The sequence below is a fragment of the Pseudophryne corroboree genome, chromosome 1, assembly GCF_028390025.1.
Source record: "Pseudophryne corroboree isolate aPseCor3 chromosome 1, aPseCor3.hap2, whole genome shotgun sequence".
Classification (NCBI taxonomy): domain Eukaryota; kingdom Metazoa; phylum Chordata; class Amphibia; order Anura; family Myobatrachidae; genus Pseudophryne; species Pseudophryne corroboree.
In genome coordinates this window covers 813,911,262-813,936,002 of record NC_086444.1, presented here as the reverse complement: position 1 = coordinate 813,936,002, position 24,741 = coordinate 813,911,262, and the positions used below count along the sequence as shown (strand labels likewise).

At 47.4% G+C, this 24,741-nt stretch overlaps 1 long non-coding RNA gene across 1 annotated transcript in view; it reads left to right on the top strand.

The window, feature by feature from the left end:
- Positions 1-24,741, top strand: part of LOC134949098 (uncharacterized) — a 120,855-nt gene that overhangs the window by 43,487 nt on the left and 52,627 nt on the right. The window contains exons 2-3 of the long non-coding RNA XR_010183103.1: positions 8,842-8,989; positions 13,766-13,876. This is a non-coding gene — a long non-coding RNA (uncharacterized LOC134949098). The remainder of the gene's footprint in view (positions 1-8,841; positions 8,990-13,765; positions 13,877-24,741) is intronic.

Sequence of the window (24,741 nt, the reverse complement as noted above, 5' to 3'; positions counted from 1 at the left end):
TGAGAAATAGAATTATCGGTAAGTAAATTCTTATTTTTTTTCTCGCAACGGAGCGATTAGTCGCTAATGCGCAATGCACGCAGTGCGACTGCGCCAAGTAAATTTGCTATGCAGTTAGGTGTTTTACTCACGGCATTACAAGGTTTTTTCTTCGTTCTGGTGATCATAATGTGATTGACAGGAAGTGGGTGTTTCTGGGCGGAAACAGGCCGTTTTATGGATGTGTGCGAAAAAACGCTACAGTTTCTGGGAAAAACGCGGGAGTGGCTGGAGAAACGGAGGAGTGTCTGGGCGAACGCTGGTTGTGTTTGTGACGTCAAACCAGGAACGACAAGCACTGAACTGATCGCAGATGCCGAGTAAGTGTGGAGCTACTCAGAAACTGCTAAGAAGTGTCTATTCGCAATTTTGCTAATCTTTCGTTCGCAATTTTGATAAGCTAAGATTCACTCCCAGTAGGCGGCGGCTTAGCGTGTAAAGCAGCTTGCGAGCGAACAACTCGGAATGAGGGCCCAGAGTAGGTAATATTTGTATAATATAATTCATCAGTTTTGTTGTTTGTCACATCAGTTAATATTATTTCTCTAACGTCCTAGTGGATGCTGGGGACTCCGTACGGACCATGGGGATAGACGGGCTCCGCAGGAAACATGGGCACTTTAAGAAAGAATTTAGGTTCTGGTGTGCACTGGCTCCTCCCTCTATGCCCCTCCTCCAGACCTCAGTTAGTTTGATACTGTGCCCAGACGAGCTGGGTGCATTTCAGTGAGCTCTCCTGAGTTTGCTGAGAGAAAGTTTTTTGTTAGGTTTTTTACTTTCAGGGAGCTCTGCTGGCAACAGACTCCCTGCATCGTGGGACTGAGGGGAGAGAAGCAGCCCTACTCTCTGAAGCTAGGTCCTGCTTCTTAGGCCACTGGACACCATTAGCTCCAGAGGGATCGTATGCAGGATCTCGTCCTCCGATCCCAGAGCCGCGCCGCCGTCCCCCTCGCAGAGCCGGAAGACAGAAGCCGGGTGAGTATGAGAAGCAAAGAAGACTTCACAGGCGGCAGAAGACTCCGTTCTTCACTGAGGTAACGCACAGCACTGCAGCTGTGCGCCATTGCTCCCACACACCTCACATACTCCGGTCACTGTAAGGGTGCAGGGCGCAGGGGGGGGGGGGGCGCCCTGGGCAGCATTTGGGACCTCTTTTGGCAAACGTTAAACATATATACAGCTGGGCACTGTATATATGTATGAGCCCCCGCCAAAAATTGCATATTTAAGCGGGACAGAAGCCCGCCGCCGAGGGGGCGGAGCTTTTTCCTCAGCACTCACCAGCGCCATTTTTTCTCCACAGCTCCGCTGAGAGGAAGCTCCCCAGGCTCTCCCCTGCAGATACATGGTAGAAGAGGGTAAAAAGAGAGGGGGGGCACATAATAATTAGGCGCAAAAAACAATATATAAACAGCAGCTACTGGGTTAACATTAAGTTACTGTGTTATTCCTGGGTTTATAGCGCTGGGGTGTGTGCTGGCATACTCTCTGTCTGTCTATCCTAAGGGCCTTGTGGGGGAACTGTCTTCAAAAGGGCATTCCCTGTGTGTCTGGTGTGTCGGTACGCTTGTGTCGACTATGTGGAAGCAGAGCGGGAGCAAGTGAATGTGGTGTCTCCGCCGACGGCGCCGACACCTGATTGGATGGATATGTGGAAGGTTTTAAATGATAATGTTAATTCCTTGCATAAAAGGTTAGAAAAAGCTGAAGCCTCAGGACAGTCAGGGTCCCAACCCGTGCCTGATCCTATGTCGCAGAGGCCGTCAGGGTCTCAGAAGCGCCCACTATCCCAAATTGTTGACACAGATACCGACATGGATTCTGACTCCAGTGTCGATTACGATGATGCAAAATTACAGCCAAAATTGGCTAAATCCATCCGGTATATGATTATAGCAATTAAGGATGTGTTGCACATCACAGAGGAAATCCCAGTCCCTGACAAGAGGGTACATATGTATGGGGAAAAGAAGCCGGAGGTGACCTTTCCCCCCTCACACGAGCTAAATGAGTTATGTGAAAAGGCTTGGGAATCTCCAGATAAAAAACTGCAGATTTCCAAAAGGATTCTTATGGCGTATCCTTTCCCGCCAACGGACAGGTTACGCTGGGAATCCTCCCCTAAGGTGGACAAAGCTTTAACACGCTTATCCAAGAAGGTAGCCCTGCCGTCACAGGATACGGCTACCCTCAAAGATGCTGCGGATCGCAAACAGGAGGTTACCCTGAAGTCCATTTATACACATTCGGGTACCTTACTGAGGCCGGTGATCGCGTCGGCCTGGGTGTGTAGTGCTGTAGCAGCAGGGACGGATACCGTGTCTGAGGAAATTGATACCTTAGACAAGGATACTATATTGTTGACCTTGGGGCATATTAAAGATGCTGTCCTATATATGAGAGATGCTCAAAGAGACATTAGTCTACTGGGTTCTAGAATAAATGCTATGTCAATTTCTGCCAGAAGGGTCCTGTGGACTCGGCAATGGACAGGTGATGCCGACTCAAAAAGGCATATGGATGTTTTACCTTACAAGGGTGAGGAATTGTTTGGGGAGGGTCTCTCGGACCTGGTCTCCACAGCTACTGCTGGAAAGTCAAATTTTTTGCCATATGTTTCCTCACAGCCTAAGAGAGCACCGTATTATCAAATGCAGTCCTTTCGATCACAGAAAAACAAGAAAGTCCGAGGTGCGTCGTTTCTTGCCAGAGGCAGGGGCAGAGGAAAGAAGCTGCACAACACAGCTAGTTCCCAGGAACAGAAGTCCTCCCCGGTGGGGGCACGTCTTCGAAATTTCAGCCACAAGTGGGTTCACTCCCAGTTGGATCCCTGGGCAATAGAGATTGTGTCTCAGGGATACAAGCTGGAATTCGAGGAGATGCCCCCTCACCGATACCTCAAATCGGCCCTGCCAGCTTCCCCCCCACGAGAGGGAAATAGTGTTAACTGCAATTCACAAATTGTATCTTCAACAGGTGGTGGTCAAGGTTCCCCTCCTTCAACAAGGAAGGGGTTATTATTCGACCATGTTTGTAGTCCCGAAACCGGACGGTTCGGTCAGACCCATATTGAATTTAAAATCCCTGAACATATACCTGAAAAGGTTCAAGTTCAAGATGGAATCGCTGAGAGCGGTCATCGCAAGCCTGGAAGGGGATTTTATGGTGTCTCTGGACATAAAGGATGCATACCTTCATGTCCCCATTTATCCACCTCATCAGGCGTACCTCAGATTTGTGGTACAGGATTGTCATTACCAATTTCAGACGTTGCCGTTTGGTCTCTCCACGGCACCGAGAATATTTACCAAGGTAATGGCGGAAATGATGGTACTCCTGCGAAAGCAAGGAGTCGCAATTATCCCATACTTGGACGATCTCCTCATAAAAATGAGATCGAGAGAGCAGTTGCTGATCAGCATAGCACTTTCTCTGGAAGTGTTACGGCAGCACGGCTGGATTCTAAATATTCCAAAGTCGCAGTTGGTTCCTACGACTCGTCTGCCTTTCCTGGGCATGATTCTAGACACAGGCCAGAAAAGGGTTTATCTCCCGATGGAGAAAGCTCAGGAACTCATGACACTGGTCAGGAACCTATTAAAACCAAAACAGGTTTCAGTGCATCACTGCACTCGTGTCCTGGGAAAGATGGTGGCATCATACGAGGCCATTCCCTTCGGCAGGTTCCATGCGAGGACTTTTCAATGGGACTTACTGGACAAATGGTCCGGATCACATCTTCAGATGCATCGGTTAATCACCCTATCCCCCAGGGCCAGGGTGTCACTCCTGTGGTGGCTACAGAGCGCTCACCTTCTCGAGGGCCGCAGATTCGGCATTCAGGACTGGGTCCTGGTGACCACGGACGCAAGCCTCCGAGGTTGGGGTGCAGTCACACAGGGAAGAAATTGCCAAGGTCTGTGGTCAAGTCAAGAGACTTGCCTTCACATCAACATCCTGGAACTAAGGGCCATATACAACGTCCTACGTCAAGCGGAGACCCTGCTTCGTGACCAACCGGTTCTGATTCAGTCAGACAACATCACCGCAGTGGCTCATGTAAACCGCCAAGGTGGCACAAGGAGCAGAGTGGCGATGGTGGAAGCCACAAGGATCCTTCGCTGGGCGGAGAATCACGTAAACGCACTGTCAGCAGTGTTCATCCCGGGAGTGGACAACTGGGAAGCAGACTTCCTCAGCAGACACTACCTCCACCCGGGAGAGTGGGGACTTCATCAGGAAGTCTTCGCACAGATTACAAGTCGGTGGGAACTGCCACAGGTGGACATGATGGCACCCCGCCTCAACAAAAAGCTACAGCGGTATTGCGCCAGGTCAAGAGACCCTCAGGCGATAGCTGTAGACGCCCTGGTGACACCGTGGGTGTTCCAGTCGGTCTATGTATTTCCTCCTCTTCCTCTCATACCCAAGGTGCTGAGGATAATAAGAAAAAGAGGAGTGAGAACAATACTCATTGTTCCAGATTGGCCACGAAGGACTTGGTATCCAGATCTGCAAGAAATGCTCACAGAGGACCCGTGGCCTCTTCCTCTAAGACAGGACTTGTTGCAACAGGGGCCCTGTTTGTTCCAAGACTTACCGCGGCTGCATTTGACGGCATGGGGGTTGAACGCCGGATCCTAGCAGAGAAAGGCATTCCGGATGAGGTCATTCCTACGCTGATAAAGGCTAGGAAGGACGTGACAGCTCAACATTATCACCGTATATGGTGAAAATATGTTGCTTGGTGTGAGGCCAGGAATGCTCCTACGGAGGAATTCCAGCTGGGCCGTTTCCGTCACTTCCTACAGTCCGGAGTGAATTTGGGCCTAAAATTGGGTTCCATTAAGGTCCAGATTTCGGCCCTATCCATTTTCTTTCAAAAAGAGTTGGCTTCTCTACCTGAAGTTCAGACGTTTGTTAAGGGAGTGCTGCATATTCAGCCCCCTTTTGTGCCTCCAGTGGCACCTTGGGATCTTAACGTGGTGTTGAGTTTCCTGAAATCCCACTGGTTTGAACCACTCAAAACGGTGGAGTTGAAATATCTCACGTGGAAGGTGGTCATGCTATTAGCCTTGGCTTCGGCTAGGCGTATGTCAGAGTTGGCGGCTTTGTCACATAAAAGCCCCTATCTGGTTTTCCATGCGGATAGAGCAGAATTGCGGACCCGTCCACAATTTCTGCCGAAAGTGGTTTCATCCTTTCATATAAACCAACCTATTGTGGTGCCTGTGGCTACTACTGACTTGGAGGATTCCGAGTTACTTGATGTGGTCAGGGCTTTGAAGGTTTATGTAGCCAGAACGGCTAGGGTCAGGAAAACAGAGTCTTTGTTTATCCTGTATGCTTCCAACAAGCTTGGTGCTCCTGCTTCAAAGCAAACTATTGCTCGCTGGATCTGTAACACGATTCAGCAGGCTCATTCTGCGGCTGGATTGCCGCTGCCAAAATCAGTTAAGGCCCATTCCACTAGGAAGGTGGGCTCTTCTTGGGCGGCTGCCCGAGGGGTCTCTGCATTACAGCTTTGCCGAGTGGCTACTTGGTCAGGTTCAAACACTTTTGCAAAGTTCTACAAGTTTGATACCCTGGCTGAGGAGGACCTTGTGTTTGCTCAATCGGTGCTGCAGAGTCATCCGCACTCTCCCGCCCGTTTGGGAGCTTTGGTATAATCCCCATGGTCCTTACGGAGTCCCCAGCATCCACTAGGATGTTAGAGAAAATAAGATTTTACTTACCGGTAAATCTATTTCTCGTAGTCCGTAGTGGATGCTGGGCGCCCGTCCCAAGTGCGGACTTCTTCTGCAATACTTGTATATAGTTATTGCTTCAATAAGGGTTAAGTTATGGTTGCATCAGGGTTGAACCTGATGCTCTGTTATTTGTCATACTGTTAACTGGTTGTTATCACATGTTATACGGTGTGATTGGTGTGGCTAGTATGAATCTTGCCCTGGATTACCAAAATCCTTTCCTTGTACTGTCAGCTCTTCTGGGCACAGTTTCTCTAACTGAGGTCTGGAGGAGGGGCATAGAGGGAGGAGCCAGTGCACACCAGAACCTAAATTCTCTCTTAAAGTGCCCATGTCTCCTGCGGAGCCCGTCTATCCCCATGGTCCTTACGGAGTCCCCAGCATCCACTACGGACTACGAGAAATAGATTTACCGGTAAGGAAAATCTTATTATTTTATTTTCATGACACCCAGAGCTTTCCTTTAGTAGAATATGTATGCAAAATTACTTTTGTGATCACTATTTGGAGGTAAATGGGTAATGAAAAAAGTTTTTCTAATTACAAGGCCAGAAATTAAAACTAATTAGTGTTGTTTTAATAAATAAAAATAGAGGAAGTGTTAGGTTGCTTTGCATGATTTTGGTATACAAGTAATGGACAAAAAGAACATGTGGGCAGATGAGGAGCACGAAGCATATTGAATAGGTTGCCATGCACTTGTGGCCACGTGTGAAGCAAATGACATCCCAGCTTGGTCAGGTCCTCTGACTAGGGTTACCACCTCATCCCTTTAATTCTGGACACATATTATGTGGCTGGCTGACTTCAAGACTCCATTTCACCTGGTTTTAATCAGCCGCAGAACCTGTGTAATTAATGTGTCCAGAATTAAAGGGATGAGGTGGTAACCCTATCAGTGACTCCGCTAGAGTGGTCATTTTTCGGGTGCGTTTGACAGGAGCTTCAGAAACAATGATAACTGAACTTGCTAATGTTTAAGAAGATGTCTAATATGATGTCAATGTAAAGGTGGGTACACACTGGTAGATATATCTGCCGATCAATTGATCGGCAGATATATCTATGGACGGATCGGGCAGTGTGTTGAGCATAGACACTGCCCGATCCGTCGGGGACTGACATCATGAACTGGTTCAGCTGTCAATCACCGCCGGCTGCCACAGCACCGACCGCCCGTACACACGCAGCAACGCACCAATATAACGGTAAATATATTGGCCGTCGGCTGTGCTGCGGGGCCGACGCGATACGTCTGTGAAAGACTGAGTTCACAGACATATCGCCCGTACACACTGGCCGACGGACCCGCAATATATCGGCCATTCAAGAGAACGGCCGATATATCGGCCAGTGTGTACCCACCATAAGAGTGGGGTAGGAGGGCTTTTGTCACCCACTCACCTCTAGGAAACCGCACCTAAAAGGAAATTCAATTACAGTCGGATCCACTTCAACGGAGAGGATCCGACACTTCAGTATTCAATAGCGGCCCGTTTCCCCTCTCATTCCGACCATTCATTTCCGCCCTCTCTTTTGGGCGAAAATGAATGGTCGAAAACGAACCGTCGAAATGGCGGGGTCGAAAACAAATGGATGAGCAGAGATTCCGCTCATCCATGTGTTTTTTGACTTGTCGGAATTTCCGAAAGGGCGAAAAAACGTCAGTTCAATTGAATATTGGAGTGTCGGAAAGTTCCGATTATCGGCGGAAAGTGCCGTCTTTCCGCCCTATCGGAACTTACGTCTGTAATTGAATATCCCCCTAGTGGTAAGTACTGGAACCAGATCCATTATGTACCTAATGAGAGAATTAGTGTTCCCGCTAGGATGCGGGCAGGGCAGGGTGCAGAGGTGCTTGGGCAGTATGTTGGAAAGGGGGTGCGGCCGGCTGGGGAGGGGGTGAGGTCCCACCAGCATCACTATTGGGGTCGGTTTGGCCCCCTCCGCATCACCAATGGGGTCGTGCCAATCTGTCCACGTCACCAATAGGGAGCATGCCAACCTGTCCACTGGTTTTCCCCCAAGCTCTCCCCTTAAGGTGAATAGATGCCGTGTGCATGCTGGTATCAGATGAGTGACTTTCTTGTGGAAGAAATATTGATGTTGCAATCCACTAATTCCAGACATTGGGAAGCACACAGGCTGTTTAATATCTGTTTAGATGTGATTTTTTTTTTTCATTATATTTCTGTTTCCCCGATAAGGGCGTCAATCTGTGCCACACTTAGGGGGTAATTCCAAGTTGATCGCAGCAGGAATTTTGTTAGCAGTTGGGCAAAACCATGTGCACTGCAGGGGAGGCAGATATAACATGTGCAGAGAGAGTTAGATTTGGGTGTGGTGTGTTCAATCTGCAATCTAATTTGCAGTGTAAAAATAAAGCAGCCAGTATTTACCCTGCACAGAAACAAAATAACCCACCCAAATCTAACTCTTTCTGCACATTTTATATCTGTCTCCCCTGCAGTGCACATGGTTTTGCCCAACTGCTAACAAAATTCCTGCTGCGATCAACTTGGAATTACCCTCTTAATGCTGTCACATTTCTGGGCTATAGGAAAATCCACTGATATTCTGAGTCTAATGCATCTACCAAATCGGTCCGCTCCCAGCACTTTATTTGTTTGAGCAGCTATAATCACTGGTTATGGCACTTACATATATCATGGTGCAGAAGATTCATCCGAAAAAGGTGTGAACGCTGCATACATGCAGCTCAAAATATGTTGAACTCCTAAGTGTAAAAATCCCATTGCAGCCCAGTAATGTCCATTCAGTTGTCATTGAAAAGCCACTATGATGCATTGACTCCCAATAACATGTAATGTTCTGAGTTGCAGAGAGGCCACAGCACACGTGCAGTTTGCAAATAGTCACACGATACAGCCGTAATCGCAATTGCATGACATTTTATTTTCAGGACAGCTTCAGCTTTTATTTATGTATCACTTGAAATGGATTTTGTATTTGGTCTAAAACTTTCATGAATACAAGTTAAAAAAAAAATAACATGGGTATTTTTCTCATAACTTTCAACAAATATATGGAGGCGGGGTTATAGAGGAGGCGGCACTGAGCATCTTGGGAACAGACAAAACCTTTGAGCCTGTTGGTGCCTTGGATCAAGATCCTACTCTACACCCCGATGTTAACCCTTGTGGAGCCCAGTGTACCTTGCAGAAAGAGATTTAACAACGGTAAGTTCTTACCATAAATCTCGTTTTTTTCATAGTTCATGTAACATGACTCCTGCAGTACCCAGACACAGCTCACAAACACTACATACCAATACAAAAACCCTTCAGTATAAAACCGCATGATCCTAGTACATTAATAGCTTAATTATATACTTACTTAAGAGTAAATGACCATTCTCAAAGCCTAAAGGGGCAAAATAACCCACCTTTCCCAGTTAATTTGCTATTTAATCTATTCTATATACCATAGAAATGAATTGTAAAAGCTCAGTCAGTAACAAGTAGCGCTTACACCCTGAACACTGTGTGATTGGTTGATCATCTTCTGACCTCCAATCTATTTTAAACTTTAGACAGTAAAGCTATGCTTTATTATTTTAGAACTTTTCCAATGTGCCCTCATTGACCAGACATGCTGGCTCTTGTTCTGAAGTCTTTACTGCAACAACCATCATCTTTACGTTTTCCAAAATTTACTTGACAAGGCGTTTTTCTATTCATTTCCATAATCAATTCATTTCTATGTGCTTTTCTTTGCTTTCTTATCCTAAAGAAATGCATTTTCAATTGAAATGAATAGGAAATCTTACTGGAGTATATTGACTGTCGGAAACTAGTGAGGTACAGTACTGTAATTCTTGTGCAATTTTGAAACTAAGTCTTTAGTAAATTCTCCCTGCTCCGCGCTTCACAATTGAGATGTTGATGATTTATGTGTTTGTGACTGTGACATGCATTAGAATTTTTATTTACTTTTTTTTTGGTGGGGGGTTGACAGTGTGATTTACATGGCGGTTTATATCACAATGTTAATAAGTAACAAAACAAATTGGTGGTTTGAGCCAAATCCTAGCATTGCTAGATCTCTCCCTAGGTGCTAAAGCAAGCTTTCAGGGTTACACTAGAGCAGGGGTGTCAAACTTGTGGGTCACATGCGGCCTCTACCGCAGGGGTCGTTTTGCAGGTCAGAAAAGGGCAGAACTGCATCCCCCGGCATTCTGCCTCCATCTGCTTATGGCGACGTTGCCTGCACTGCCTGCCGGCACCCATGCAGTGGTATGAAGCAGCCAGCATGGAGCCCTGATAACCACAGCCCTGAACGCCAGAGCTCTAAAAGCCTCAGCCCTTACAGTCGGAGCCCTGACCCCTGATGCAGCATGCCTACGAAGTAGCATCCGGCTACTGTAAGTCCCTGAGGAATGCTGCACAGGAGGATGGGTGTGTAATGGGGGCATTATGTGTATCAGGCACTATACTGGAAGTAATTATGTGTAAATGGCACTATACTGGGGGACATTATGTGTAGCTGGCACTATACTAGGAGACATTATGTGTAACTGGCGCTATACTGGGGGACATTATGGGCCAGATTCAAATGTGCTCTCCCCCTCCCGGAAGCGATCACGCCCGCTGGCAGTATTCTAATGTTACTGCCGACGGGCGTGACAAGATCATTTCAACTCGCTACAACCGGAGGTAACGAGCTGAAATGTATGTAAAGAGACCCGTTTGTGCACCCAAACAGGTCTTTTCACGATCGCGCCCATTAGTTTAGTAGGGTTTAGGTGCTTTGTTCGTCTGAACCCGACTGTACTGGGCGCGATAGGGGTGAAAACAGGGGAAATTTTAATATCGCCCCTCTATCTCCCATCACTTTAGACAGGAGATAGGGGGGCGCTTTAACATTTGAATCCGGCCCTATGTGTAACTGGAACTATACTGGGAGACATTATAGGTAAGTGACACTATGCTGGGGACATTATGTGTAACTTGCACTATACTGGGGGACATTGGGTCAGATGTTTTAAGCCTACAGAAGTGATAAGGCAGTGATAAAGAAGTGATAAGGGGAAGGTGATAACGCACCAGCCAATCATTACAGGTTTGAAAAATGACAGTTAGGACTGATTGGCTGGTGTGTTATCACCTTTCACTTATCACTTCTTTATTTGCTACATTATCACTTCTCCAGGCTTAATACAATTGCCCCATTATGTGTAACTGGCACTATACTGGAAGACATTATGGCAGGAATTCAAATGGTTGAGTGTCTGTTTTTTTACCTGTCTATTAGATAGGAAAAAACAGACAATTGAATATGTGTAACTGGCACTATACTGGGAGACATTGGGGCTGATTCAAACTTTTTTTTTTTCCACGGCCGTCACTAGAGGGCACCCAATGGCAGCAATTCAATTTTTCTGCCATTCGGGGGACACATTTTTTCTCACAGCTTCCAGAGGTGCGAGAAAAATGTGTCCAAAACGGCACTTTGGGCCCAAAGCAGGAGATTAGACGGGTTTAGCCATTTTACGTAGCTAAACACTGTCTGTTTGGACACGACATGCGCGATGAGCATGAGCGCCCAAACAACAATGAATAGTGACAATTGTTTGGCCATCTAAACAGTCCCGTTTAGACAGGATTTTTAGACACCCAAAACAATGGAATTCCTCCCATTGGGGGAATTCAGTTGCTTGAAAAGTCATTTGGGTGTCTGTTTTTTCCTATCTAAACATGTTTTTTAAAGTTTGCCTATCTTCAGCATGGGATTTGCAATTCAGTTGTTTTAAACAGTCATGAAAAGTTGTGTTTGGGTGTCTATTGTTGGTCTTTTGGTCATGCTAGTACTCGCCACCCCTGAGGGGGTGTGAGTTTGATTTTACATTTCTTTTTTAAATATTTCATTTTATTTTATAACTTATATTTAAGTATTTTTAAATAACCCTAGTTTTTTTTTTTTTTTAAATATATATAAATTTCACTTCTTTCAACTTTAAACTGTGGCACTCCACAGCCCCCTCCCTCACCTCGACACATGGAGGGTCAGCTCACTCCCCTCCAGCACACAACAGCGGGTGGCGCACACTCGCGCCCCAGCCGCAGACTGCACACTCCAGGCTCCTGCGCCACCTTTTATTTCCACTCCGTCTGCATTGTCCCAAGGACGCTAGCAGCTGGCCAGGGTCTGCGAGTCAGGCACGCCATTAATAATGGAGAATTGGCGTCCAATGCTCTGCTTCGCACTCCATACCTTTTTTATTGTGCCATCAACAATAACTTATTAAAACAATTGAATTGCGGCTGTTCTCCGACACCCATTGTCTGTCTAAACAGGCGTGACAGCTGCGAAAAGAACAGACAGAATAACTGGACGCACATTACCAAACAACTGAATTCCCCTCAACTACATTGCATAAGCATGACAATTAAAACCACACACTTCAATATGAAAATGTTACTTTGGGAAGACAAGGATCTGGGTAAATAGGACTTCAACAATAGGATTAAGCACTGCAGCCACTTAAGTGAATGCTTGTTTGCTTTTAGTGTAAATAATCAATACTTTCGGTCTGACACGTGTACAAACACCTTAACATAATAAAATGCTAAAGATAGGGGTGGGATGTATTAACCTTGCTGTGCACATCCCGCTACACATCACATTTACAAATCGCATATGTACTAAGTATTTATGAGCTTAGTATATATGTGCTTAGTATTGCAAGGACAGCCGTTTCGATAAGAGCTGTCCTTCGTTATGCGCTCAAATCCCTGGACTTCTGGGTTTATGACCCGGAAAATACGTGTGCATATGCGCAGAAGGCAGCGGCAGCCATGAGGCATGCTGGGGGGTATCCATTCGGATCCCTCACACAGCGCAACACGGAAAGAAGCCCATAGGCTACTATAGGCTAAAGTCAACTATGGCTGGCATTACCCTCTGCGTCGGAGCCCCGGGTTTTTATCGCATATCTTCTTTAGTACATCCTGCCATGGGGTTCAGGGGCACTGGCAGCTGTGCTGGGCCCAGGTAATTGGAGGGGGCGCGGCCAATACAGGAAGGTGTAGCCAGCCCCCCTCCTTTAGAAATACTGGGAAAAAGGGTTTTATGCGGCCGCACGCGCTAGATGGGGGGCGCTGGATAAGCAGCAGGGGGGGGGGGGGGGCGGCGGTGATGGCTGTGGGGTGGTGGTGGGTGGGCTTACTCCCCGTGCGTCACGCATAGAGAGAGAGGACACTGTGTGCTGCGCTGGGGAGAGAGGCTGATGCTGCAGCAGTGTCCTCTCTGCTGGCAGCGGCACTCTCTACATCGGGGAAGGGGGAGGGCAGTGTGGCCTGGGCCACCCCAACAGGCGGAACTGCAGGGGGGCGGGGGTAGTACAATGACCATGTGCATGGGAGGGAGAAGTTGGATAATGGGGACATGCTCAGTTGCTGTATGTACCTCTTGCCCCCAGTGCAGTCATTTGTGACATGCTCCCTGGCAAATTCAAAGATGTACCCCCAACCCCAGCATCAATCAATCCCCACCCCCCAGGACCATGTTGCACAATCTCCGGCCCCCTTCCCATAGCTCACAGCTACAGACAAAACACAAGTAGCCGTCGGAACGCTTTCCATTAACCCCGGCCAGCTCACAGCCTGCGCTATCCAACCCCCACCACTTTTATGGCTTCTCCCCTTGTAGTTGCTGGACAGCTCTCTGCTGTACCTGCAGGGACGCGCTCTACCCACTCCCCACAGCTGTCAGCCACACACCGAACACATTCCACTGCCCCTCCCCCCCAAGTCCAGCCCTCTGATCTACCTTCATCCAGCCCACAGACCGTCATTCGCGCCTCCCACCCGAGTATTTAATTGGAAAATTAAGAAACGTAAATATTAAAAAATTGAGCAAGGAACACCAAAGTAAGATGCCCAGCAAGTTAGTAGAGCACACGTTTATCAAAGCACATGTCTATAATAACATAATTTATGTTTACCTTAATTCAGGTTCATCTATGGAATGCCAAATGAAGAGTGCTGAACATCCTGTTTGGTAAATTTTGGTAATGTTTCATCTACTGCAGATTTTCCCGCCCTGGAGCTGCCACACACTCGCAGGTATTGTACTCTGTCTGGCTTTATCGTACTAAACCGCTCTGTTGTTGCATTTGTGTACAATGTCTAACAAGAAGGGCAGTAAGTCTGTGGATGCTCCTGCATTATGCAGAGCATGCACCAAAGATTTAACTGAGGGGGAAGTTCTGCATGATGGTCTGTGTACTGTGTGTCATACATCTCCCAGTCAGTCCGCAGCTTTTGTAATCAATCAGGAGCCACCCTGGGCTGCATTCACAAACCTATTGGGTATTCTGATGGAACGTCTTACGCCCCCTATGGGACCACCTGTGCAACTGCAGCCACAAATTGTCCCTATAGTTAATCCACCTTGGGCTGAAAATTTGTCTAACCAGTTGCAGCAATTAAATCAATCCTTGGTCAGACAAAAATCCACTCCAGGTCACTCCCGTGTCTCTGGGTCATCTAAGCGGGCTGCTTCCTCCTCACAATCCACGATTCTCTCAGATGTTTCATCTGAAGAGGGAGGGGGAGCATACTGTCCTGTCAGACACTGAATCAGGTATTTCTGATGAGGATTCTCCATTGCACATTGATGTCCCTGCCCTAGTGGTTGCTTTTAAGCAGATCCTACAAAATCACTGATGATGAGGATTCCATGACTTTGGCTAAGAAAACTGATATGTTTAAACGACAGAAGGTGGTTAAAAATCTATCATCCTATTCTGACCATTTAGTGGACATCAGGCAGTAACCCTGGTCTAATCCAGGGAAGAAATTCCCTCTGTCTAAACGGGCCTTGGCTCGCTATCCTCTTCTTGCAGAGTTATGTAACAAGTTGGAAAATTCACCGCCGGTGGATTCTCACGTCTCCCGCCTAGTGGTGTCATCCACTCTGCCTGTCACTACTGTCACTTCACTGAAGGAACTGACAGATAAGCGTGTGGAGGGATGCCTGAAATCTATTTACTCCCTTACAGGTGCTGTACATAGACCCACTATTGTATTGAAGCATGGGTTCAGACATTAGAGGAAGAGCTGCCCGAGGATATATCTGACAATGCCAGACAATACCTGCCTCATATTACCACTGCAACATATTACATTCAGGAGGCGTCCTCTGAGGTGGGTGTGTTGGCAGCCAAGGTGTCGACTACGTCTGTCCTGGCTCGCTGTGTTCTGTGGTTGAGGTCATGGAAGGTGGAGCTCGACTGCAAAAAGACGTTGGAGGTACTCCCCTTTAAGGGAGACATTTTGTTTGGGGAAGACCTTAATAAAATTATGTCTGAGTTAGCAGCTGCTAAGACTGCTTTGCTCCCAAATACTAATCCTTTTGCACAGAAGGCAAAAGGTACCACTTTTCGTTCCTTTCAGCCTCAAGGGAAAGGAAAAGGTCAGACATGCCCTAGACACTCCCAAAACTCTCTTGTGCTCTCAAAACTACAATGCCCAGGAATAAACAATCCTGGGCGACCCGTCAGCCTGCTTCTAAACATGACTAGACTGCCACGTGACGGGGCGGGCCTCCCCCTGGGGGACCCCAGGGTGGGAGACTGACTTCTGCAGTTCACCCAGGTCTGGTTAAAGACCACTTCAGATGCATGGGTGCGGGAAGTTGTCTCTCCTTCAAGAGATGTCCCCCTCGCCAGTTTTGCACCACAGTTATTCATTCGGATCCGTTAAAGGCGCAAGCTCTGCAAAAGGTTGAGAGTTCCCTCCTGAATACAGTAGTGGTAGTGCCAGTACCTCTGTCCCACAGAGGCAGAGGACACTACTCGACCCTGTTTCTACTTCTGAAACCCAATGGGTCTTTCCTGCCTATACTCAACCTCAAATCACTGAACAAGTTTGTGAGAGTGTCCAAGTTCCGTGTGGAAACGCTCAATTGTACTGGCTATGGAACCCGGAGACTATATGGTATACCTGGATATACAGAATGCGTACTTGCAAGTACCTGTTGCCATGTCGCATCAGCTATTGGCGACCTCCACTATCCGTTCCAGGCTCTGCCATTTGGACTGGCTATGGCTCCTCGGATCTTCACCAAGGTCATGGCCGTAATGACGGCTCATCTCCGTTGCCAGGGAGTCAGGATCCTGGTGTATCTGGACGACTTGCTGATTCTGGCAAACTCCCAAGATGTCCTCCTCAGTCATCTGCAGTTGGCGGTAAGCTTCCTACAAGCCCACGGGTGGCTCATCAATTGGAAGAAATCCTCGCTGGTCCCAGCTCAGAGCATGGTGCACCTGGGGACACTCCTGGACACACACAGTCAGTGACTGTTTCTGTCTCCAGAAAAAGTCCAGAGGCTTCAGGACAGGATAAGATGCTTCATTTGTCGCCCCAGAGTATCGATACACTCGGCGATGCAAGTACTTGGACTGATGGTGTCGGCATTCGACATGGTAGAGTACGCTCAATTTCATTCCCGCCCTTTGCAGAGGTTAATTTTTTCCAAGTGGGACGGCCTACCTCATCGGATCAGATCTCACATGATCACTTTGACTCCGGTGGTTCAGCTGTCGCTGACCTGTTGGCTACAGGACCAGAAATTGAGCAGGGGCCGTCCCTTCTGGATTCAAGACTGGGTCCTACTGACAACGGACGCCAGTCTGAGGGATGAGGTGCGGTGTTGGAGCAACACTCTTTTCAGGGTCGCTGGACCAGAAGGAATCACTCCTCCCGATAAACATTCTGGAGTTGCGGGCGGTTTTCAATGTACTGACTCTCATCCTGCCTCTGGTATAGAACAGGCCGGTTCAAGAACGGTGGCATACATAAACATTCAAGGCGGCACTCTAAGCCGCATGGCTATGATGGAAGTGTCAAAGATCCTTTGTTGGGCGGAACGCCATCTGCCAGCAATATCGGCAGTGTTCCGGGCGTCCTAAACTGGGAAGCGGACTTCCTCAGTCACCAGGACATGCACGATGGAGAGTGGAGTCTTCATCCAGAAGTCTTTCAACTCCTGGTGGACAAGTGGGTCCTACCAGATGTAGACCTGATGGCGTCTCGACACAATCACAAAGTTCCAGTCTTTGGATCAAGAACCAGGGATCCTCAATCAGCGTTCGTGGATGCACTGGCAATTCCATGGAACTTTCGGCTGCCATACGTGTTCCCTCCAGTGTCACTCCTGCCCAGGGTACTGCGGAAGTTCAAAAAAGGAGGAATACTACTTCTAGCCGCTCCAGCATGGCTAAGATGGAATTGGTTCTCAGACCTGCAGGGTCTATCGACAGAGAGTCCCCTTCTACTTCCTCAGCGCCCAGACCTCCTCGTACAGGGCCCTTGTCTTTATCCGGTCCTGGCCAGACTGGCTTTGACGGCGTGGCTCTTGAAGCATCATTCCTGAGGGCCAAAGGATTCTCTGAGGCGGTCACCCAAACTATGTTGAAAGCCCGCAAACCGGCATCTGCCCGGATTTATTACAGGGTCTGAAATTCTTACTTTACCTGGTGTGCTGATAAGAATTATGATGCATGCAGATTCAGATCTTCCAGAATTCTGGCTTTTCTGCAATGCGGCCTGGGTTTAGGCCATTGTCTGGCCTCCCTCATATATCTGCCTTGTTGGTTTGTTTTTAGAGAAAAATTGCATCTATACCTGACGTTCATACATTCACTCAGGGTGTTCTTCGGATTCAGTCTCCCTATGTCCCTCCTGTGGCTCCATGGGATCTGTCTGTTGTTCTGAATGCCCTGCAAGAGTATCCATATGAACCTCTTGAGTTGGTGGACCTGAAATGCCTCACAGCCAAGGTCATGTTTTTACTGGCTATTGCCTCTGCTAGAAGGGTGTCGGACTTAGGCGCTTTGGGCCAAATTCAGATCGCTCGTAGCGGCAAATTTGTTAGCAGTTGGCAAAACTATGGGGGTCATTCAGACCCGATCGCACGCTGCCTTTTTTCGCAGCCGTGCGATCGGGTCTGTACTGCGCACGCGTAAGGGCAGCAACGAAAAGAACGAAGAACGCGTTCGCAGCGGCGAACGCAAGATGATTGACAGGAAGAGGTCGTCCGGGGGTGTCAACTCACCGTTTTCTGGGAGTGTCCTGGAAAACGCAGGTGTGCCCAGATGTTTACAGGGAGGGTTCCTGACGTCAGCTACAGCAACGATCAACGCAGCGGCTAAGTAAGTCTTGAGCTATGCAGAGACTGCACAAACTTTTGCTTTTGCAGCTCTCTGCACAGCCGAACGCACTCCTGCAAAGCTCTAACCCCCTCCCCTGTAGGCGGCGATTACCTGGTTGCAGCAGTGCAAAAAATAGCCTGCGTGCGACCAGGTCTGAATTAGGCCCCACGTGCACTGCAGGGGGTGGGGTGGGGGGGGGTGGGGGGGGGGCAGATATAACGTGCAGAGAGAGTTAGATTTGGGTGGGGTGTGTTCAAACTGAAATCTAATTTGCAGTGTAAAAATAAAGCAGCCAGTATTTACCCTGCACAGAAACAAAATAACCCACCCAAATCTAACTCTCTCTGCAAATGTTATAGCTGCCACACCTGCACTGCGCATGGTTTTGCCCAACTATTAACAAATTTTCTGCTGCGATCAGGTCTGAATTACCCCCTTTGTCCTGTCGTCCACCCTTTTTGATATTTCATCGTGACTGGGTAGTTCTTAGAATTGGCCCAGGTTATTTACTTAAGGTAGTGTCATCTTTTTACCTTAACCAATAGATTGTGGTTCCGACCTTTAGCTCTTCTGATTTGTCCTCCAAAGAGCGGTCTTTGGATGTGGTACAGGCTCGTATATATGTGGAGAGTACTGCCTCTATCAGGAGGTCAGATTCACTTTTTGGCTTGTTTGGTTTTCACAAACGTGGCTGGCCTGTGAATAACAAACCTTGGCCAGATGGATAAGAATGGTGATTGCACAAACTTATGCGCAGGCTGGTCTCCCAGCTCATTCTGCTATTATAGTCCATTCTACTCTGTTGGACCTTCTTGCGCGGCCCGCCGTGGTGCGTCTGCAGAACAATTGTGCAAGATGGCTACGTGGTTCTCAGTGAACACGTTCATTAGGTTCTATGCCTTTGATACTTCCGCCTCCCAGGATGCTTCCTTTGGACGCCGGGTTCTCATACTCGCTAAGGTGCGTCCCCTCCCTTGAGGAACTGCTTTAGGACATCCCCGATGTTTCCCTGTGGAACACAATGTACCCTGCTGCAGAAAAGGAAAGTTATGGTAGACTTACCATGGTTAACTCTCTTTCTGCGAGATACATTGGGTTCCACAGGCACCCACCCCGACGCACCTAGCTTCTATTGGTTTGTATGGCATTAGCCGCTGGTCCCTTCTCCTGTCGTGAGTATGTGGTTCTATGTGACTAACATCTGCCTTCTCTCTTGCCTGATCCTGCATTGGACTGGTTAATGAAACTGAGCTCACAGTGCCTGGAGGCGGGGTTGTAGAGGAGGCCCCAATGCATCCTGGGACAGCCTAAAGCTTTAGCCTGTTGGTGCCTCTGGATCAAGATCCGCTGTACACCCCGATGTTTCCCTGTTGAACCCAATGTACCTCGCTGAAAGAGAGTTAGCCATGGTAGTCTACCATAACTCTCCTTTTTTTTAAACTTATTTGAAATTACAATACTATAACAAGGCATGTCTGTATTAAGTTAACAAGATGAGAACTAGAACACACATGCTAAATGGTATTGCCCTGTCCTATGACCTTCAAAGCACATGTTTTATTCTCTCTGGCACTGCATACAATTCTCTCTGGCATGGCATAGTTGAGTATGCGGTCAGAATCTCGACAGTTAGAATACCAACAACAGTATCCTGAAGGATCCCGAATGGAAGTACTGGCGTTTGGGTAAGGCACTAGGAGAAGAGTTAGAGTTAGGGTTAGGCTACAGGGGTGGGGAAGGTTAGGGATAGGCTTGTGGGGGAGTAAGGTAAAAATACTTACAACGATCCGTCAGGATTCTGACCACCAAGATCCCGCTATCCGTAATCTGATTTCGTACCTAACCCCATATTTATATGAATTAATGTTTGAGAAGAACTCTGTTTAACATTTCAGTAATGTGAATGTTTGCACTCAGCATTGTATTCAAAACTGTATTCATAGCACTGCCAAATTACCATTATATCAGGAACTGCATGGTTCTAAGTTTCTGAATTAACAACAATGTTCTTTATGTTGTAATGAGTGAAATAGTGCTTTCCTTGCCGTGTAATTAATACACAGTATGCATTTGTACAGGGCTGCCATCAGAGGGGTACAATCACTACTCCCATACCCGGGCCAGACTACCTGCGGAGTTAATGATCAAATCATCACACAAGACAGCGTATGATGCTTGCGCTGGCCCTAGAGTTATAGAAATGATTCATCACACAGCTTAGCTGTAGTGATGGATACAGTGTGTATATACAATATGTCAGGTGTGTTGCTTCTTGTAGTGAATGCATAAGGCATGATGGAAATGGCTTCCTCTAGGTGAAAGGTGGGAGATACTGTACACCCTCTTCCCAGAAAGTAGCATCAAGAGCACAGAGACCCATAGGCAGCCATAGAGGACAATGAGGAGATGCGTTGTGGCCCTCTATAGCAGCAGCACCTGGGGAGGGTGTCTGTACCTGGCTTCTATCAGCTCAGGCTGTCCACTCCCACCTTCCCGCACACGCTGCACTCTGGGCCTGTACATGGGAATCTGACCACTTATGCACCCTGCAACCAGATTTTGGCTCCATTTCCCTCTGACCCCCCCACACACAATTAGGCACATTGGATATGGTGTTCACAAGCAAGTCTGATGACATGGTCACTTATTGAAGGTTTTCATGCTCTTTACAGGAGAGCAAGTAATTTCTGACTCCATGATATATTGGGGGACACCCTTCTGGGGTGCGGGGTACTGCAATGTGCCCTCCCCCTTTCTGCCTTCTGGCTCTCATAAAGGCCCCTGGACAGCTTTCTGTTAGTTTGCTTTTAGTACACAACATGGCCAAAGTTATACATATTTGTTCTAATGGCATCCATCATTGTTTATTCCATATTTAATAGAAATCAGACTTTGTGTTTGATTTTTGATTCAATAGAATGTATTAAATATTAAAACAAATAAAAATAGCATAGACAAAAATGATAAGACCCTTAACCTAATATTTTGTTGCACAATCTTTAGAAGCAATCACTGCAATAAAGCTAATTTTATAGACCTCAGTAAGACCTCTGTACCTTTCAACAGGTAGTTTAGCCTTCTCTTCCTTAGCAGACTATTCCAGCTGTCTCAGGTCTAATGGGTGCCTTCTCCACACTGCATGTTTCAACTCTTTCCACGGATATTCACAGATTTAGATCAGGGCTCATAAAAGGCTACTTTAGAATAATCCATTGATTTTTTTCTTCTAAATAAGAATAATCCAATTATGTATTCTTATGCATTCTTGGGTGTAGCCAGTAAAAAAATTCTTGAAAAATAGGTTCAGGAACTAAGGGTCTTTGGGTGGAGCTATTAAAAAACGTTACAGATATATAGATGATGGATAGATAAATAAATAGATAGTTTTTAGAAAAGAAATCACTCAAAGTGGACTTGAAAATAAAACTTATTTTCTCTATCGTCCTAGTGGATGCTGGGGTTCCTGAAAGGACCATGGGGGAATAGCGGCTCCGCAGGAGACAGGGCACAAAAAGTAAAGCTTTAGGATCAGGTGGTGTGCACTGGCTCCTCCCCCCATGACCCCCCTCCAAGCCTGTTAGATTTTGTGCCCGGCCGAGAAGGGTGCAATCTAGGTGGCTCTCCTAAAGAGCTGCTTAGGAAAGTTTAGCTTAGGTTTTTTATTTTACAGTGAGTCCTGCTGGCAACAGGATCACTGCAACGAGGGACTTAGGGGAGAAGAAGTGAACTCACCTGCGTGCAGGATGGATTGGCTTCTTGGCTACTGGACATCAGCTCCAGAGGGACGATCACAGGTACAGCCTGGATGGTCACCGGAGCCTTGCCGCCGGCCCCCTTGCAGATGCTGAAGTAAGAAGAGGTCCAGAATCGGCGGCAGAAGACTCCTCAGTCTTCTAAAGGTAGCGCACAGCACTGCAGCTGTGCGCCATTTTCCTCTCAGCACACTTCACACGGCAGTCACTGAGGGTGCAGGGCGCTGGGAGGGGGGCGCCCTGGGAGGCAAATGAATACCTATTTTGGCTAAAAATACCTCACATATAGCCTCCGGAGGCTATATGGAGATATTTAACCCCTGCCAGAATCCGTTAAGAGCGGGAGACGAGGCCGCCGAAAAAGGGGCGGGGCCTATCTCCTCAGCACACAGCGCCATTTTCCCTCACAGAAAGGCTGGAGGGAAGGCTCCCAGGCTCTCCCCTGCACTGCACTACAGAAACAGGGTTAAAACAGAGAGGGGGGGCACTAATTTGGCGATATGCTTATATATATATATTAAGATGCTATAAGGGAAAACACTTATATAAGGTTGTCCCTATATAATTATAGCGTTTTTGGTGTGTGCTGGCAAACTCTCCCTCTGTCTCTCCAAAGGGCTAGTGGGTCCTGTCCTCTATCAGAGCATTCCCTGTGTGTGTGCTGTGTGTCGGTACGTGTGTGTCGACAGGTAGGAGGACGATGTTGGTGAGGAGGCGGAGCAATTGCCTGTAATGGTGATGTCACTCTCTAGGGAGTCGACACCGGAATGGATGGCTTATTTAGGAAATTACGTGATAATGTCAACACGCTGCAAGGTCGGTTGACGACATGAGACGGCCGACAAACAATTAGTACGGTCCAGACGTCTCAAAAACACCGTCAAGGGTTTTAAAACGCCCGTTTACTTTAGTCGGTCGACACAGACACAGACAGGGACACTGAATCCAGTGTCGACGGTGAATAAACAAACGTATTCCTTATTAGGGCCACACGTTAAAGGCAATGAAGGAGGTGTTACGTATTTCTGATACTACAAGTACCACAAAAGAGGGTATTATGTGGGATGTGAAAAAACTACCATAGTTTTTCCTGAATCAGATAAATTAAATAAAGTGTGTGATGATGCGTGGGTTCCCCCCGATAGAAAATTATGGGCGGTATACCCTTTCCCGCCAGAAGTTAGGGCGCGTTGGGAAACACCCCTTAAGGTGGATAAGGCGCTCACACGCTTATCAAAACAAGTGGCGGTACCGTCTATAGATAGGGCCGTCCTCAAGGACCAGCTGACAAGGCTGGAAAATATAATAAAAAGTATATACACACATACTGGTGTTATACTGCGGCCAGCGATCGCCTCAGCCTGGATGTGCAGAGCTAGGGTGGCTTGGTCGGATTCCCTGACTAAAAATATTGATACCCTTGACAGGGACAGTATTTTATTGACTATAGAGCATTTCTATATATGCGAGATGCACAGAGGGATATTTGCACTCTGGCATCATGAATAAACGCGATGTCCATAACTGCCAGAAGATGTTATGGACACGACAGTGGTCAGGTGATGCAGATTCCAAACGGCACAGTATGGCCGTATAAAGGAAGAGGACTTGTTTGGGGTCGGTCCATCGGACCTGGTGGTCACGGCAACTGCTGGAAAATCCACCGTTTTTTACCCTAAGTCACATCTCTGCAGAAAAAGACACCGTCTTTTCAGCCTCAGTCCTCTCGTCCCTATAAGATCATATCTGCCCAGGGATAGAGGAAAGGGAAGAAGACTGCAACAGGCAGCCTATTCCCAGGAACAGAAGCGTTCCACCGCGTCTGACAAGTTCTCAGCATGGCGCTGAGACCGTACAGGACCCCTGGATCCTACAAGTAGTATCCCGGGGGTACAGATGGGAATGTCGAGACGTTTCCCCTTCGCAGGCTCCTGAAGTCTGCTTTACCAAGTCTCCCTCCGACAAGGAGGTAGTATGGGAAAAAATTCACAAGCTGTGTTCCCAGCAGGTGACAATTAAATTACCCCTCCTACTACAGAAAAGGGGTATTATTCCACACTATATTGTGGTACTGAAGCCAGAAGGCTAGGTGAGACTTATTCTAAAAAATTTTTTTTTGAACACTTACAAAGGTTCAAATTAAGATGAAGTCACTCAGAGCAGTGATAACGAACCAGGAAGAAGGGGACTATATAGTGTCCCGGGACATCAGGGATGCTTACCTCTATGTCCCAAATTTGCCCTTCTCACTAAGGGTACCTCAGGTTCGTGGTGCAGAACTGTCACTATCAGTTTCAGACGCTGCCGTTTGGATTGTCCACGGCACCCCGGGGTCTTTACCAAGGTAATGGCCGAATTGATGATTCTTCTTCGAAGAAAAGGCGTCTTAATTATCCCTTACTTGGACGATCTCCTGATAGGGGCATAGTCCAGGGAACAGTTGGAGGTCGGAGTAGCACTATCTCGGATACTGCTACAATCAGCACGGGTGGATTCTAAATATTCCAAAATCGCAGCTGATCCCGACGACACGTCTGCTGTGCCTAGGGATGATTCTGGACACAGTCCAGAAAAAGGTGTTTCTCCCGGAAGAGAAAGCCAGGGAGTTATCCGAGCAAGTCAGGAACCTCCTAAAAACAGTGCATCATTGCACAAGGGTCCTGGTAAAAATGGTGGCTTCCTACGAAGCAATTCCATTCGGCAGATTTCACGTAAGAACTTTTCAGTGGGATCTGCTGGACAAATGGTCCGGATCGCATCTTCAGATGCATCAGCGGATAACCCAATATCCAAGGACAAGGGTGTCTCTCCTGTGGTGGTTATAGAGTGCTCATCTTCTAGAGGGCCGCAGATTCGGCATTCAGGATTGGATGCTGGTAACCACGGAGCCCAGCCTGAGAGGCTGGGGAGCAGTCACACAAGGGAAAAATTTCCAGGGAGTGTGATCAAGTATGGAGACTTTTCTCCACATAAATATACTGGAGCTAAGGGTAAATTTATAATGCTCTAAGCTTAGCAAGAC